The sequence below is a fragment of the Sebastes fasciatus genome, chromosome 4 (genome assembly GCF_043250625.1).
Source record: "Sebastes fasciatus isolate fSebFas1 chromosome 4, fSebFas1.pri, whole genome shotgun sequence".
Taxonomy (NCBI): domain Eukaryota; kingdom Metazoa; phylum Chordata; class Actinopteri; order Perciformes; family Sebastidae; genus Sebastes; species Sebastes fasciatus.
The window spans coordinates 38147993-38162458 of NC_133798.1; the positions used below are offsets into that span (position 1 = coordinate 38147993).

Below are 14466 nucleotides of genomic sequence, written 5' to 3' on the forward strand. Positions count from 1 at the left end.
GAGTAGAGGTAGCAGGGCGATAGTGAGCTCTGGGGAGCGGACCGAGCAGATAGGGTGTGCAGAGCGGAGGGAAGGGAGCGAGGCAATAGCTTTTGCTGCCTAGCAGATAGCCGACCGTCCCACCTGGGAGATACACGGGCGAGGGGTTAGCCCCCAAGTGCCACAGCACACCAATGAAAACGCTTTTTGTTATTACGCTCATAGAAGTGGAACATTGCTGGCTAGTAAATGGTCAACACGGTGTGTTTGTGTGTCAGGAAACAATGGTCCAATTATAAGTCAAGTCCTGGCCTACAGCTTAGGATAAGTTATACTCTGTCAGAAGTTTATTTGCACACCAGTAGGTTTCTGTGCTTGTTTATTGAGGGGCTGCAAGTAATTAAATTTGCTCATGGTGCTCATTAAATGAAGATCCCCAGCAATTAACTGCTGCTCTAATCGTTTCATATAGACAGTTGTAAAAAGCTTCTTCTGTTCATACTTCACTCAGAGTGGAAAAACGACCATGTTTTACTGTGATTCACTCAGTCGGTGAGATGAATGAAAAGGTGAGGAATATTAACTAGGCTTGCCGAGGTAGTCATTGTTACCGGTGTTACAGGTGTTACCGGTGTTACCGGTGTCACACGGTGGCGGGCACGCGCCAATTACATAACTTGCCCACCGCCCCTGATGTTGTTTTGCTTTTTTTTTATAGAAATAAAACCCATTTTGTTTATTTTTGTGTATCAGCGGCGTGTTATCAACACATCTGCTGCAGCTCCTCCAGACCAACAGAGGTTTCCCGTGTCTTGTGAAGTGACGGGGATCCGCAGCGAGAAACGTTATCGTCTCCGACCAAAACTCCGGCGTCTCCCCCGTTCCCTCCGGCCGCGGTCGGGAGGCTGAGGCAGGAAAAGCCAACACTAGGATCAGCATTGATTCATGGAGAGACCTTCGTCTGGTCAGCTAACATTACTGCCAAGCAGCTGAAATATAGAGTGATATTGTGCTTTTAGCTGACGTGTGTCGCCTCACTGTTTTGAGCGATGCTCCTTCATGTCTATGTAGAGCGAGCACAAGCGCCAGCAACAGGACACTGACTTTTTTCGTTGACTTAACGGCCACAGGTGTCGCTGTTAACAAGACATTTCTGATTCTTACATAGAGTCCCTTTAATGAGGTAATTGCTTTGCGCAGGACGGAGCGGTCACAGCTGGAGCATCAGCTCCAGGTGGAAACCTGCAGCCTCGCTCTACAGATATTGAGCGCCGTATTTTCTTGTAAAATGTCCGGTATAATCGGTAACACCGGTGTTGTCACGAGTTCATTAACCAGTGGGAAAATGTCCTCGCCGTGACATCCCTATATTGACCTATAATTGCACATGATATACAGTATTTGGGTCCTAAACGGTTTCTGTGGTGTACTTTAAAACCCAAAGCTGCCACAGAGCCTCCGGACTTGTCGGTTCCTTAAGTGTGCCACACTCGTCCATCTGTGAAGGGCTTAGCTTGACAGACAACTCCTTTTCTCACTCATCTTCTCCATAATCAGCTGCTTGCTTAGGTCACAACTCTTATGCTCCACTTTCCATCACATTTCCTCCAGTATGCCCGCTAGCGTGCCCGCTGGTGTTAAAGATATACTCAAATGTGGCTCATTTGAAATGTGGGCTACCCCAGGTGGTTGTTCTCTTGCTGTGCTGAATTAATAGAAGTTGGGTGGAGACTGGAGCTCCACTCGTGACCCAAAACACAGCACATTAAAAATTCACACGTCCTATTTTTAGAGTTTTGTTCACCGTTTTCATCCCTTTGTTGTTCCCACGCTTCATCTCACATCCCAGAAGATGGTGTAAATGTCATGGTAATGACATGCTTTTTGGTATCCATGAGGATTAGGAGGTGTCAATCATTTCTCCCATGAGGCTTTGCCTTGGCACAACCCCGGAGCGAAGAGGCTTCTCGGGGATGAATGAATTTGGATGCACAAGAGCAAACAGATCTCTTGTTTTTGTTGTCCTTTTTTTTAGCGGCTGTTTTTGCGACACTGACCTTTTTATCTGCCGTGTTACTTTTAGATACTTTGAACGTTAATCAATGCAGGCAGCCGCACGGCTCCACACTCTTATTCTTGTGTGAGATACTCGTTTAGTTTCCCTTTTATAAATGTGTTTCTTTGAAGGAAAAGGTAAATAAGACCATTTAATGGATAGCAATACCTTTGACACATAATATTTCAAAGAGGAAGCCCATAGAAAAAATAGTTTTTGAAAAAGGCTCCACAGTTTGTTTAGAATATTACCAACGGCGGAGCGCTAACTGTGGCACTTTTTGAAGTTGGTTCAGGTTAATCAAGTGAGGAGGAAGCTGTCCAACATCAAAAAGTCCTTTCTATGATATTTGAAATTAGTCAGAATTTAACTATTCACCCCCAGAGATGAGAGTGAATAATTCATTTGTCGCACTAAATCAGAGTGATGATCCTGACTTTAATGTCTAGTGATCTATGGAAACTGAAAATGGTTTGTCAAATGACAACGAGTCATGTAATCTAAAGCTCATTGCTATAATAAGGTCATCGAGGAAGAAAACGTAAAAAAAACAAAAAAACTTCATGGTCATGCTATGTTTATTATTCTTTTGGTCATGAACCACAGAGTAATTTCTGTTTTCTCTGCGGTGATAAATGCATAATTCAGTTCCAGGGTTTAAAAATTCATCATCACCAAAGCAAGGTATTGCAGCGCCGGCATTAAAACTAACACCTTCAGAATGTGGTTAAAAATGCTCCTAGCCCCCTCCGGACAAACCTGCCAGATGATAAACTTAAATCACCGCAGGCCAACACAGACACAAGGCCCTCATCAACCAGCCTACGTTTGGTTTCGCTCATCGAACACGGCAAATGCCACGTCCTCCCGGTACCAAAATAATACAAAACACCTTGTTCCTGACTCATCACCGCTCCTCCTCCGAGCTCCCCCAACTCCAACGTGGTACCGCAGCCCTCCAGTTTTTCCATCGCCCCCTGCGAATATCCAAGCTGTCGAGGCTGACTGGGCTGAACGTTTTTCTTGCCAGGGCACAGTTGGAACAGATCCGGCCTCCGGGCCACATATACTGCTCCACTCCAGCCCCTGCAAACAAAGCCTTCCCCGCGCAACTGTCATCTAAATGCTAAGCGCATTGGATCGCCACGGTAGATTCCTTTTGTACATACTTAATCATTTATTTTTTTTGAGACTGCTTGTTCTTTTGGAACGTGATAGCTTTACAGCTTGCTGAGCATGAGCTGCTGTTTGAGCAGATTTGTTGAATTTGCGCTGAATTATCAATCGAGAGAGAGCCTTTTGTTAATCAACAAGGTGTGCGATTGCAGAAATCTGTACAGACGGTACAGGTGCTTTTTGTGTGGTTGCTCTATTTGAGGATTATGGGCTTTTCTTTACTCGGAGGCATACTTTTTTTTTTTTTGAGCAACAAAGTGTTGTAATGGTTATCTTTCAGACGATGGTATAAGGCCTGTCTGCCAAGTTAATCGCCCATCTGCACCTTTGGGGGGGCTGAGAAATGTGGCCGACGGGAACATAAGCTAAACAGCCAGGCCCACTTTAAGGGGAGGCACGATTAGAGACAGACTCCAGACGAGCCTCTCAAACAGTTTCATATCAAATCCACAGACATACAAATCTCCACAATGATCTGCCAAGTTCCTGCAGGATTCACTGGAGCAGGGGATAGCAGAATTTCACACCCCCGCCAGAGCCCCCCCCGCTCCCCTCCTCCTCAGCCATCACTGGACGACGCTTGGCAGCAGAGGGTGATGGAAAACATCTGCGAAAGTCTGTGTATGTGTGTGTGCGGATGGTTGAATCCACTCACCAGATAAAGAATTGTGTTTTTACGTTGTTGTTTTTTTTATTAGTTTTGGAGGCATCTTTTACATGGCAGCCGACGAGTCAATTATTCTAACATAGATCTCACAGTGGAATGAGTGAAATATGAATGTGGATGCAACATCCAAACTGTTTTAGTAGTTAAAGGCTCCGGGCTGATGTTTTTAGAATCGATTCTGCAGCCCTGTTGGCAGATAAACGAGCAGGAGCAGAAGTGGGAAGAGATGATAATGCACTTCCTTTGCAGCCAAATTACTTCCTGTGGCTGGCAGAGAGGAAGTAAAGGCAGCCCCCTGTTGGCTTCATTTTCCTATTTTTACTCATTTTTCTTCACAATAACAATGTGGTGTTTGCATGCTGACTATTATATTGTCAGAGAAAAAACAACAACCGAGAGACAATGATTCAGCAGGTCCTCTGGATGCTCCTCTGCAGCTGCCAGAGATGTGACTGCTCAGAGTCACTGAAGTCTCTTTTATTTGGGTGTGCTGAGCAATATAAATAATGAAATGAAGCCAGTAATTGGTGGTTCTTGGTAATTAGGACCAAGCTGTCAGCTAGCAAAGTTGCAGTCTGATGGCGGTGCAGCAAGGGCAGTAATTACTATTATCTATGGGGGTTGTTGACACAACAATAATCCTATTCTTAACCGGGATAGGGGGGGCTTATGTTCGCCGTCCCCATTTTTTAAGAGGTTCATCCACAATAAAACAGCTGACTAAGGGTGTCGTGATTCTCCAAATCCTCGATTCGATTTTCGATTTCAACACATCGTTGTTGGACTACGGAGTCTTGTAGGTAAAGATCAACAGATTGATGGTTTTATATCCTGACTACCGTCATTTACACTTTCAAATTCTTCTTTAAAAAGAGAACTAAACTGCCACACTTTCGTTTCCGAAGCAGAACTCGAAAACTATTTAACTTATGAACTTCACATTTGGTATGATGGTTGACAGTGTGGTCTAGTTGTACCTTTTGGGGTTTTGGAAGTCCAGGGTGCCCAACATTTTTGAAATTTTTCCAAAAGGGCAAAACCTTTGGCCCTACTTTAGCAGGGTTCACGCAGTGAGCGGGGGGGTATGTGAGCCATGCTCACTTTTGCCTTGTTTAGAAAGTGTTTAAAAAATTTGACTACAGCAGTCTACAATATAAGAAGCTGCATCTTTTCAATATCTGTGTGACCCACCTCGGTACATAATCATTACAAAAACAAAACATAAATCCTTCTGCATTACAAGTGTGCTATGATCTAAAAATAGTGTTGTTGTCATTTACTGCCCTGCTCGTTTGTCTCCTCTCTTTTTGTTTTCTTTCTCCTCTGATCGCTGTTTGCCACCGAGGGCAGAGGCGGAGCTTTGGACAGTCTGTTCGAAGCTAATTTCAATCGATTTCCGATGAAGAATCGTAATGGTGACACCCCTACAGCGGACGTTGGTATTGTCAGTATTTGTGTAAATGTCCGTCAAGTAGCTAACACCAACCCGTTCCTGTAAACGGAGGGGGGGGACCCCCTGGCCTTGAATGTTCTGTTTGGCGACTGTGTGAAGAGCTTGTCCATATTTTTCATTAGTCAAACAGTTAGACTTTTTCCCCTGCGAGCGGTGTGACGCCCAACCATAAACAGCATTATCAACTATCTCAGCAGGTTTTCTAATACCCCTGTAATCCTGTCATTTCATTCATGGATACCGCCTGGGTTATTCTGGGCCTGGAGCATATCTGCCCGCCTGTCTCTGCTCCTCTGTGTGAGAGATTGGATTCCCCCAACTCCCCTCCTGCTCCGCCTCGCCACACACACACACACCAGCACGAGCACGCACGTTCATGCCCGAGTGTTCGCTCATCTCTTGTCAGATCCCCGTAGTGTAAATGGGCCGGTCAGACCTGATGATATACTATAGGGTAGAGGACAATGGCACCGTATACCGTGTAGGGGGATGATTCCTAGTTGTGGATAATAACTCGCCCTCGCCGAAGTGAAATTCTGCTCATCTGGCTCAAGACTTACAAGCACAGCATTTGCCCCGCGAGATGAAGGAAGTGAATGGCCTCAAAAGCGGAGTACCCAGGTGACATTTCCTCTTTCTGCTATCTTGCAAAGTAATGAACCTGCCGTAGAACTCGCATGACTTTATGCACGAAAGTGTGATTATTGGGTGATTGGGAGGGTGCAGCCCGGGGACGTGAGGGTGAGTAGAGGGTAGACGAGGTGCTGTTTTCACCTATACTGGAGCACGCAACACGCAAATTGCATCGGCTCTGAATTAAACATGTGGCACCTCGTTGCTTGAGGCATGATGGACATTTAAACATATTGCGAGGCAGAGAAAATGGCCTTTTCAGTGGCTTATTTATAGTGAAGACATTGTATTCATTTGATTATAATAAAACATCCATTAGACTCTGAGTGAACGGCGTGGGGAGGTGAGGCCGGCAGAGTACAGCTCGATGCAATAACAATTGTGCGTCTGCCCTAAATGAGCCACGGAAAAGAGCGGGTTCCTGTAGATATTAGTTTCCTTTGTCGGGGTGCTCAGATCTGGTGATATGCTTCGTGAGGAGTAATAAAGAAATATATCTGTTTTTATTGTGCCTTGGCGACAGAGTTATATTTAGAGCTAGTATAAAGAGCTGGAACATGGCGTAAAATGATATTATGGCCCATTAGGTGGGGGCCCGAGTTAAGCGTCGCTAGCGGTAACCGAGGACTGGGGGTAATGGGGCCGCGGCGTATTGTCTGTGATCTGCTCTTATACTTCTCGCTGATTGAATCGTCTACATCACCGGCACTCCATCTCCCGGGGAACCAGAGGAGACGAGGTGATATTGGCTGAAGACATCATTCAGTCAAACCTGGGAGATAAGAGAATATGGGGGGAATTGGACGGAGGGCGTCCTGTAAAATGTAAAGGAGAGGTGGCGTTCAGGAATTACTGCGCGGAACGACCTGATTGTATTGCTGTGCATAGGGTCTCTTGCAGCAAAACAGTAAACACGGTTTACTTTAGTTGGATTTCTGACTGTGAACAGAAACTCTATGCATTCTCCAGCTCTCCTCACTCGGTTCAGGCCTGCTTATGCTGCAGTGCAGCCTTAACCAAATGCTCTCGAGTATCCTGACCTTGTATCTCTGTCTCTCCGGTCCGGATCTCTACAGAGCTGGCCCTCTACTGCTGGGGCTTTCCCCGGTGGATATCAATGGAAGGGGTTGAGGATCATATTAAGGTGCTGTGCAGTCTGGCAGAACCTATAACGTGCCCTTCCCTTAGGACCCACTCCCCGCTCCACATACTGTAAGAAGAGGTCTGCAATGGTTGAGAAGCAATAAATTAGCATAGCATAGCCTGAGGCTCTCTTCTACACCCAGAACCCCGCCTGTAAACTCAGCTTCACCTCTAGTCCTTGTCAACCTACACCCTTCCAGTGTTGAATAGGCGAGACATTGTGTTGAGCGGCGTAGTTTATCTGCTCTCCTGCGCGGCCAGCGTGGGGGCTCGGGAAGTAATCTGAACCGAGCAGGCAAAAGAATTCCCGGCATCCTGAATGGAACCAGATGTGTGTTTTTTGTTCACTCCGCCTCATGAGTGCTCTCAGTAACTTGCACAAAAAGACACAGACATACATGAATGTGCTTCTGGGTGCACACACACACATGCATACAATAACAATAATCCTGCAGGGCAGTCTGGCTTTCATAACACAAGTAGATGATATGATAAGAAACGGGATCGGCCAGAAATGGCAACTGCAGGCTTGTTTATGTTAGCGTGGCCACCCCCCCCTCCCCCTTTCTCTCATAGATTACCACTCAGATTGTGCTGCTTCTACATGTTTGTACATGTCGGGCTGTATTGACCCAGAGATGAGCAACACACACACACACACACATCTCCGTCAGCATTTTTGTAGACAGTTTGCCTCATCTGAACTGCCTATTTTTATTCTTGCATTCTTTATTCTTGTTTGTTTTTCTGCATTTGGTGATAATCATCTTTAGAGCCTATAATTTAACAATAGTTAAATGAGACCTCAGAGGAGGGATGGTACAAAAATAACCAGAATAGAGCTGTGTTGGAGGCTGTGTTTATTGACAAAGACAATACTGGACATGCCATTCCCAACGATTGTGGTATAATGCATCATGGGAACACTGAGGAGATTATTGAAGGGAGGGACTAAAGATGCACAGATCAAACTTTTTCAGTCCCGATAGCGATACCTGGGCTTTGGGTATCAGCCGATACCGAGTACCGAGTCGATAACAATCCTAAATCAATAAGCTGTATGCCTCACTGTGTGGAAGTGACTGGAATCACTCTGTCATGTGTAATGAAACATCAGGCTTGACTTAAACATTTTAACAAACATTGTTATTATTAAAGTAATACACCAGCAACTTGGTAAAAATGTTCAAAATGAACAGGAATTACAATTACAGTGTAAACCTTTTTAATGCAGCAACACATTGGTCAAAACAGGAATTAAAATTCCAGTATATAATGTATATAAACATAGAATTGAATTGAATAAATCGACCCCATTTTCATAGATACCCGATCCAGTTATTTGAGTCCGTATCGGCCCGATATCAGATACTGGTATCGGTGTATCCATAGGAGGGACGGATACCTGACTAACATATTGTTTATAGCCAGAGAAACATTAGAAGTTGGTGCAAAGTCCAAAGACTTTTTAGGGAATATCTGTAATGGAAAAAATAATAATAAGAAGAAGAAGTCAACCATTTACATGAATCGAGATGTGGAATAAGTAGCCTAATAGTCCTTTTTCACGATAGATGTCTTGACTGGTCAAACAATATTAATGATAGCTCTGCTCCATTCAGGTATCCCAGTAAGTTGTGCCAGTGAGCCACTATGAACAAATCCAGATTACTAGAACTGGAAGACCTAATTGAAATGTAATTGCAGGGCTCAACAGTAAGGATTGCCCAAGTGCCCAGGGGAAAGTAAAACGCCATGTTGGGCTCGTAAATCTAGAAACTCAAAAGAATTAAACAGTTTTATTTCCGGAGCTGATGATAGATGTAGCTCAGGAGTGAGCCGTCTCGCTTCATTCTCATCTCTGTTGACAGTTGTACATGCACAGTACCAACCGGGCACTCACGAGCGGGTAAAGATGACGTTTATGAGGTGAAGCGCAAGCGAGCATTTCAATTATCCCAGAAACAGGAGTTCAGTTGGGTGGCTTTAGAGGATGTGGGTTGAAACTCCAACTATGTATTGTGCAGTTTTCTTCAAGTAAATGAACTTAAATCTAAATCAAACATGGCAATGAACTTTGGTCGTTTTCGTTATTTGATAACTGCTAATAGGGATGCACCGATACTGTGCTCATGTACTCGCACTCGTACTCGCAAAACGGCTTCGATATAACGGCACCGATACTACTTTACGGTAGTGCGCAGCAAGCCCTTTGTCCACGGTGCGGCGAGGTCCGGGTGGGGAGCGCTGTAAATCCACCTTCGCCCCGAGCCTTTCCAAGCCGACCTAGAGCCGGTCGCGACGCACCGCCTCGTATGCGGGACTCCCCAGCCTGCCATGTGTCGCTCACACGCTCCAGCTGGCTGTTAACGAGGGTCTTTTGGCACAGAGAAGTACTCGTATCGGTACTCGGTATCGGCGAGTACCCAAATGTAAGTACTTGTACTCGGTCTGCTATAATATCTGATTATGTCTTTACATGTCTGATTGCCCTCTATACGTTCTATGTTGTGTTATTTTTGGCCACATGTTGCTGGTGTCAGATTTGAATTCTCTGTAAACATTAAAGTGTTAAGAAATAGTTAACATCACATGCTGGTTTCTGGCGTTACACCGACATTGCGTAAGTGTTGACCCCGAGGCCGTGGCTAAGGCACTTAGATTGTTCCGCCAGCAACTCACACAAAGGCTTTTCAAATCTATTCCACGTCCAGAGACTTGTGTCTCCTTCTTCTTGGCTCCGCTATACCATCAAAGGAAGGGGTGTTCATTGGCCGGGGTTATTGCTGGCAGGAATGTGTGACTAAGTGTGTGCGTGCTTGTTGCCTGAACATGTAGGCCCGTATCAGCCATCACCACAGGAAATGACCGGCCGTTTTCTTTGAAGTCCCAGCAGAGTTTTTCATTATTCTCCTACTATCTCCAGAGACACAAGGCGACAGACCCCCCCCCCCCTCCCCTTTTACATTGCTGATGCTCTGCACTCACCCTCCGCCGCTCCCCACTCAGAGCCCTCGCCACCAAATGCTTGTTAGAATGCAGAACAAGCGTCTATTAGCATAGAGTATGGGAGCGCTGGCCGCCACAGGGCACAAACCCCACCACTACCCCCTCACTTCTACACACCACACTTGCCTGAAAAGGCTGAGAGGGCACGTGTAATTGCATTTTCTTTTTCCCTGTGCAGAAACTCAAACGCACGATACGGGAAATTCTGAGATTCCCCAACCCCATCCTTCCACTTCCTCTTTTCTCAGTTATTCCCACTTGCCTCACCGCTTCACCTTCACCCCCCCTTCGAAACCTCCACTTCCTCTCTCCTTACGCTCCTAGCATGTCAAAATGTGTGGCGTGCGGAGATGAAATTAATTGGATCACAGTGTAGAAGTGTTCAGCCCCCCATGGCGCACCGCTGTGTGAGGTGGGATTGGCACGCGCTCACCAGAACTTGCTGCAAGACCAAGAGTTGCTCTGCTGCCAGTTTGTACCAATCTGGAGCTTCCTGCACACATGGAATACAATATTTTCCCACACACACTCTATGCTATACACTGCTCTCCCACACACATACAAACAGCAACTGTCTCGTCTCCAGTGGTTCATACAATATATATGTACAACTATCAGAGCAAGGAGGCAGATGTGTTGTTTATCTGCCAGGAGGGCGCATGCCGAGGCAGCATGCCTGGGATGGGTGTGGCTGAAATCTGGGTTAGGAAATCCCTCGTCGAGGTTATTGCACGCAGTAATGCTAATGAAGCTTTTGCTCCAGTAATGGCATTACCAAATGGAAACGCTAACCCACATGTTCCAATCGAGCATCACAATTTACAATGACAAAATCCTAATGACTAAATATCTGGTCTACAAGCACCGGGACAATCCGGATCATATGCATGTCAACGCAGGCTTTTATGAGACACAAAAGCAGAGCCTGGAGGCTACGATTAGAAAGGCTTTTAAATGCTGAGCATGTTTTACTCCGTCCTATAAAGCCGGCACATTTTTTGAGTCCTGTGCCAAAACACTACCTGCGTGTCTGTGCCGATACCGATGCGTAATGAATATCTTACAGAACCCCTTTAACAAAATATACCAAACTTCTCATCAGTAGTTTATCTTTTTTTTCAAAGAATTTCTTTTAACACACTAATTTCTTTAACACATTAACGCAAGGTTAGGTTATAGCAGGCTCAGTTTTAAAGCTAGAGTGAAGATACTGGCATCATATGAAACTAAAAAACCTGATGAATCCATCGGTACCAACCATGTCATACTAGCTTGTAGCAAAGGCTACAAACTTGCGCTAAATTTTGGCGAGGAAAAACTGTCATGGCCATTTACAAAGGGGTCCGTTGACCTCTGACCTCCAGATCAGTGACTGTAAATGGGTTCAATGGGTACCCACGAGTCTCCCCTTTACAGACATGCCCACTTGATAATCACATGCAGTTTGGGGCAAGTCATAGTCCAGTCAGCACACTGACACACTGACAGCTGTTGTTGCCTGTTGGGCTGCAGTTTGACATGTTATGATTTGAGCACATTGTTTTATGCTAAATGCAGTACCTGTGAGGGTTTCTGGACAATATCTGTTATTGTTATGTGTTGTTCATTGATTTCCAATAATAAATATATACATACATTTGCATAAAGCAGCATATTTGTCCACTCCCATGTTGATAAGTGTATTAAATACTGGACAAATCTCCCTTTAAGGTACATTTTGGACAGATAAAAAATGGGTGATTGATTTGCGATAAATCGTGATTAACTATGGACAATCATGCGATTAATCGTGAGTAAATATTTTATATATATATAAATATATATATCGATTGACAGCCCTTTTTAGTACAAGCAGCAATAAGAGAATGAAAATAGCTCTGGTGGTGAAGGGATTTAAGGCAATGACCATGAGCCGCAGCATCCATGGGGTCGGGTCCAGCATGTCGTCTCTCTACCCTCATTTTCATTTTCATCTCCCTACTATCAACAATCTAGTAAAGGCAGCAACGTTTCCTCAAAGAATAAACGACATGTTTCATTCAATGCTATGAACACATTTTGGTCAGAACTCTGAAAGCATTGAGAGTCGATACCCAGCCCGACTCTGTCCAGCTCGCTATTATTGTGTGTGTGTAGCCTGTCTTGTGTTGTTATAAATGCTTCCTCTGTTCAAAGGTTGCTATTTGTTCCCCTCTTGCTGTCTGATCAGTGCTGTGTGGCTGCGACTCTTTGACTTCTCTGTTTGGCCTTCTCCCTCCGTCCTGCTGGCTGCCTCTGTCTGATTTATGACAGTCTGGAGCTAATGGTACAGAACCAGGATTTGTGTCTGTGGTGTTGTGACTGGACCGGTGCCGGCTCATTGGCCCTCCACACTTCTCTCTCTCTGTCTCTCTCTCTCTCTCTCTCTCTCACTCGCTCCCTCTGGATGAGGTGAGCGACAGAGTGAGATGGCCGGTGAGCGACTCGGCTGATGATCAGCATCCCCGCGCTCCGACTCATTCGTCTTCACCCCCCCCTCCCCTTATTTTCTTCCCGCCAGAGGAACCGGGCTGCAGGCTGGCGGGGGAGCCGACTCACCTTCAGACAAGGCCACCAAACCTCACCTCACCTTTCATCCCTTTTCATCCCTCATACTCTCCCGGCCTTTCCTCGCACACACTCATATACTCATTTCCTTTCACTCTCTCTGTCCCTCTGTGTCGGCACTGAAGACCGGGGCCAGGCTGCGAGGCAGGCAGGGGGCCTTGTATGTGGAACTGTGTTAATTAGCACAGGAATCTGGAGACGAAAAGCCACGTTATCTACCGCCACAACCCCCCCTCTCCTCCAAAAAAACCCTCATCTCTCCTTCTTCCTCTCCCTCTCTCCACGTCTCTGGAGGTTGCTTCCATCACGCCGCTTGCGTCGCCAGGTTTGTGAAGGATGTCGCTGCCAGCTGTCTTTTTCATGGACGGCTGCCAACCTCTCCCCATATCTTCCGTCCGTTGTCATTTCCTCGTTTATTCCCATCTCTCTCTCTTTTTTTCCCACCGCCCGCCGCTCATCTGTTAATGAACTCTGTGTCTCGAGCCCGTTTCTGTTTTCCAGCCTCGTCTCAGGGAGTTATTTTTTTTTTTTTAGGCGAGGACGGGGTGTTATGGAGCCCTCGTTGGCACATCGGCGCAGCGGTACCAAGGTCGGGCAGGGCGGGTAGCGCCCAGGTCGGCAGACAGTCTGTGGCCGCCACACCACGCCAGCTCTGCAATCTGTGTGCGGGATGTTAAGTGCAAAACAGACACTCTATTTCCCTCTCGGGTTTGGCGGCGTTTGCCTTCTTCAGCGGCCCTCGATAAAGGTCAGAGGAGCATGGGCGGACAAAGAGAGCTTTATAATCCCATCTGAACAATGAGAATCCCAATCGATCGGCAGATTCTGCGCCACCTTCCTCTCTTTCCACCCGACGCAGCAACATATTTTCTGCATGGAAGCCGCCGTGCCGCGGCGCCTTCGCCCCTGATTGAGTTCTTTGCACTGTGGGTGAATTGTTGCACATTCCATTTGTGAGTCTTAGATAGAAAGAGATAGTGAAAGACAGAAGCGGCGCACAAGGCAGAGTCGATTTATTTTACGTTTCTGAGCCATTTAATATAAGAACTGTTGAAAAAGCATGGCTGACGTAGCCCACACAGGCTGCAACCTTCTTTGTTTTCCTGTGTATCTAGAAACTTAAGAGTCTGTGTGGCTTCTCGTCCATCTGTGTGTGTGAATCCATTTGTGTGTCTGTCTGTGTTTTTGGTTGCTGCCTCCCCTGGTGTGCGAGTGTTGTTAAGCTCTCCTGCACTTTATTTGACCCTGGCCTCCTATGAGGTGTCATAGCAAGCCAAGTGTAAAACAGATGTATGCCAAATAAAGACATGAAATCCCTCCTACACACACACAGTGCATGTACAGTGAGTCAGTCGCTCCTTTTTGTTCACACAATAGAACTTTTGCTCCAGAGAATTCTGGCTCCATAAATTAAACTCACTTGGCCTTTTGATTTTATCAATTAATCTGCACTGGCGGTGCTTGATGAAGGACACACAGGGCAAGGCTAATTGTGCCTTTAAACCACACAAAGACTCTCCATGTCATTAGTCACTCTGCTACAAATCTAAGAAGGGCTTTCCTGCTCTCCAAAACTATTTCTATCTTTGTTGTTTTGTTTTTCTGTTATGTGTCTCCATTTGTCCTTCAACACCCCACAAAGCCTCCCAATAGTATTCCACCCTTTTTGCTTTTTTAGAGTTTTAAATATCCTCATTGATGAACTACTTTGATACCCTTGTTAGAGTGAGCCGATTCCACCATCGGGGGAATTAAGGCCGCTTT

General features: G+C 45.8%; 1 protein-coding gene across 1 annotated transcript in view; it reads left to right on the top strand.

Moving 5' to 3' along the window:
* Window positions 1–14466, top strand: part of plxnb2b (plexin b2b) — a 154739-nt gene that overhangs the window by 33083 nt on the left and 107190 nt on the right.